Source organism: Capra hircus, chromosome 3 (genome assembly GCF_001704415.2).
Source record: "Capra hircus breed San Clemente chromosome 3, ASM170441v1, whole genome shotgun sequence".
Taxonomy (NCBI): Eukaryota; Metazoa; Chordata; class Mammalia; order Artiodactyla; family Bovidae; genus Capra; species Capra hircus.
In genome coordinates, this window is record NC_030810.1 from 31,127 (window position 1) to 35,416 (window position 4,290).

The window sequence follows — 4,290 nt, forward strand, 5'->3', positions numbered from 1 at the left end:
TGCATAACCACACGTTACCCCAGTATAACTAGCACACGGCTTTGCCAATGGAACCTCAGAGAACCTTGAACTGAAGTAGTTCATTAGTCCCAGACATTCAGCCAGGAGTCATGCAGGATCAGATACAGAACAGAAAAGATTCCAGTCAACATAGCTTAGTTTGCTCCTGAGAGACACAGACACTCCTGTGCCTGCACCAAGAATCACTGTCTGGAATTTTAACTCTAATCTCACCCTGCACATCACTGCCAACGTGGAAAAGGCCTCCACTCCTTGTGCCTCCGTTTTCCCAGCCCCAGGAAACTGAAGGCAAAAGAGCCACTACTACCTTTCCTGGATTGTGGTCAGGATGGAATTCAAAATGATCAAGGGAAATGGAGACCAATCCTGGAGACTTGCAGTTTCTTAGAGGGAAGACAGTGATCATTCCTTGCTTTGGTGACCATGACCTCAAAGACTTACTGTATTTCTGTAGCTGGTTGGCCAGGGAGTAAGCAGTAGCTTGGGATATGAGGAATTTCTCTGTGAGGTCTCTGAAGTCCTGCTTGCACTTTTCCAGCTGCAACCGAAGCTCCTGGTTGATTTCCATAAGGGTAGGTTCTGCCCTCAGATCCGATAAAGAGGGAAGACATACTGCCATGGTGACATGTGGTGGAAGGGGTAGAAGCCAGAGGTGGGGAGGAGATACCCAATATATGGGGGATTAAAGACAAGCAAAGTCACATTAGTTTAATCAGCACTGAGGGATGACAAAAACGGGAATTCCTGACTTACTGTTGGGAACAACTAGAGGGTTCTCAACCACAAAAAGAAGTTGGAGATGCCAGAGCTCAGAGCCAAAGGAGCTGCTTGGGGCTCAGACTCGGAGAGAAGTGAAGGAGGGGGGCCCAGCGTGCTAGGTAACCATCTGCAGTTGCCACAACAGAACTGGTAGGGGGAGGGGTTCATGGAATCTTGGGGGCCCCTGCCTTCCAGGTGCCTACGCCATGACCGTTTGTGAACATTACCACTGATAGCACCCAAGCCCTCAGCAGCCACTCTGATGTTGACTACACATGTCCCGATACCACTGATCTATCTCCTTCCAAACACTATCTAAGCTGAGTTTCTCATTGTTCATTCTTCTGTGTATAACAATATTCATGGGAGAAATACTTTGCCAGCAGGTCTTAATTTCTGTGGGGCTATCATAAAGTCACCTCAGTTCAGTTCACTTCATTTCAGTTGCCCGGTCATGTCCGACTCTTCGCAACACCATGGACTGCAGCACACCAGGCCTCCCTGTCCCTCATCAACTCCTGGAGTTCAATGAAATTCACATCCCTAAGTCGGTGATGCCATTCATCTCATCCTCTGATGTTCCCTTCTCCTCCCACCTTCAATCTTTTCCATGCATCAAGGGTCCTTTCCAATGCGTCAGTTCTTTGCATCAGGTGGCCAAAGTATTAGAGTTTCAGCCTCAGCATCAGTCCTCCCAATCAATATTCAGGATTGATTTCCTTTAGGATGGAATTGGTTCTCCTTGTAGTCCAAAGGACTCTCTATAGAGTCTTCTCCAACACCACAGTGCAGAAATATTAATTCTTTGACACTCGCTTTCTTTATAGTTCAACTCTCACACGCATTCATGACTGCTGGAAAAACCATATCACCTCATCTTCTCTTTAACCGATCTTCTGGCCTTTTCACAAGAGAAGGATGTCACACTTGTAGACTGTCATGAATTTCTTCTCTAGGTCTTCTCCAGTTTAGTCTGTGTCCTGAAAACGGTAGGTTAAAAATCAGAGCACAATACTAAGTGCTTCAATAATTTTTAACGATATTTTCTGTCCCATCTCAGTATTCTTTTGCTGCATCCTGTTGTTATCTCAATTTCTTCTCTTTACTGGCAGCATGTTGGCTTCAGAATGAACTTAAATTTGACATGCCTGGGTTGTTCTATTTGGTATTTTTTTTAATGTTACAAAAACCACGTTTCATACTTTCATTTATGTATTTCATTATAGCCTCACAAGAGCTCTTTCCAAGCCATCAAAGAGACTAAAAGAGTTCATGTGTACATCCTTGAAAACACGGTGTGCTTGCGCTCAGTCACTTCATTCTTGTCTGACTCTTTGCCATCCCAGGACTGTAGCCCATCAGGCTGCTCTGTCTATGGGGATTCTCCAGGCAAGAATACTGGAGTGGGTTGCTATGCCCTCTTCCAGAGGATCTTCCTGACCCAGGGATCCAACTTGCGCCTCCTGTGTCTCCGGCATTGTAGGCTGATTCTTTACCACTGAGCCACTGAGTCCATGGGGTGCCTATCTGTTTAGGAAAGATGTGACAGCCTCGTGCTATTGTTCTGTGTTCATTCAGGTCACCCACCTATTGAACAGACCAGGGTTCCAGAGCAGTGTTTGTGGCACACAGCTGGATCCATCGCTTTGCATTTTCCTTATGCCATTGACCTGTGGCTGTATTCCAAAAGCAGAGCACAGTTAAGTTCAAGGTCATAGGTCAGGGATCATGATGATCCAAAGTGAACATAAGCATTGTGTTCAGTGATACAGAAGCTGAGTTTGAGGAAAGAGTGACAGGCAAGCCCTAGGTTAGTGATGGTCTGAACCAACTGCTCACTTCCTTAGCATCTCTTCCTACTTTGGTCTTGTGAGTCTGAGACCTAGAGAAGCCCTATAGCATCCGTCTCTTCAGTTTAGCTGTTGGTCTAACCTGGATGGAGGGTGAAATGGGTGTGACAATAGGCCACTGAGATTTGTTCATGTTAAGGTAAAAGAGACAAAATTGGAACAACTACTTATGAAAGCTTGTCTTCCCCGCATTCCCACACAGTCCTCCGAGTACAATGCTTAATGATGGTTGGTGTGTGCGATTCAGCAAAGGCTTTAAGGAAATCTATTTTCTGGTTGCTGTGGGGCCTGACATTCTGTGGGGGAAAGAAAAATGTGTCAAATGTCTTCATTTTAAATATGATGAAATGAAAAAAGCTCACAAAAGGTATCTGACTTGAGGCCAAACAGGGATGAATTTTGCCATGCTGAGTACCGAAGAACTGATGCTTTTGAACTGTGGTGTTGGAGAAGACCCTTGAGAGTCCCTTGGACAGTAAGGAGATCCAACCAGTCCATTCTAAAGGATATCAGCCCTGGGTGTTCTTTGGAAGGACTGATGCTGAAGCTGAAACTCCAGTACGTTGGCCAAGTCATGCAAAGAGTTGACTCATTGGAAAAGACTCTGATGCTGGGAGGGATTGGGGGCAGGAGGAGAAGGGGACGACAGAGGATGAGATGGCTGGATGGTATCATCAACTCGATGGACGTGAGTTTGAATAAATTCCGGGAGATGGTGACGGACAGGGAGGCCTAGCGTGCTGCAATTCATGCGGTCATAAAGAGTCGGACACAACTGAGCGACTGAACTGAACTGAACAGAAGTATATAACAGGTATAGTTCGTTGACTGATACCGCGCCAGGCATTTCACACATATTATGATACTTTCTTTCACTGTAATCATCAAGGTAACATCATTGTAGAAGAGGTACATTAAAAAATTTATTTGACCAAAGTTAACTTTATTTTTTAAAACCACTTTATCAAGGCAAGTAAGCTATGGCCTTGCATTTTGTTGGTAGGAGGAACCTACTGTTTTCATCCTTCCTTTGTCCCATTTCATACTCCTCTTTTTCTCTGTGACCTGACTTTATTCTTAGAGCCCTACCTTTTTTCAACTAAACCATTTCTATGCACTGAGCAATTGCAGAAGTGATGGCTGGGTCCTTCTACGGCTTCCTGAGTGCTTATGTGTATCAGGACACCAGAGGCCTTCTGGAGGCAAGAGCAGCCCTTCTATTAGAATCCGTGCTGTGCTAAGTTGCTTCAGTCTTGTCTCACTCTTTGTGATCCTATGGACTGTAGCCCTCCAGCCGCCTCTGTTCATGGAATTTCCCAGGCAAGAAGACTGGAGTGGGTTGCCATTTCTTCCTCCAGGAATCTTCCTGACCCAGGGATCAAAACCGTGTCTCTTGTGTGTCCTACATTAGGAGGTGGGTCTTTACCACTAGCACCCCCCTGAGAATCCCATCTGTTAGAATGTGCAGCTGCCTTTCCAAGCCCGCTGAAGTTAGCAGGACATCCCCAGACAGAAAGGATCACTTCCCTTCAACTCAAGGATCTTTTCTCTCAGTGACTGTGCTCCATTGGGCCAAACTCTCCTGAAATTGAATGCTCTTGCTAACTTTCTGGTTTCTTGTTAGGTGGCTTGAGTGTTTATAAATTTTCTAACAAACATC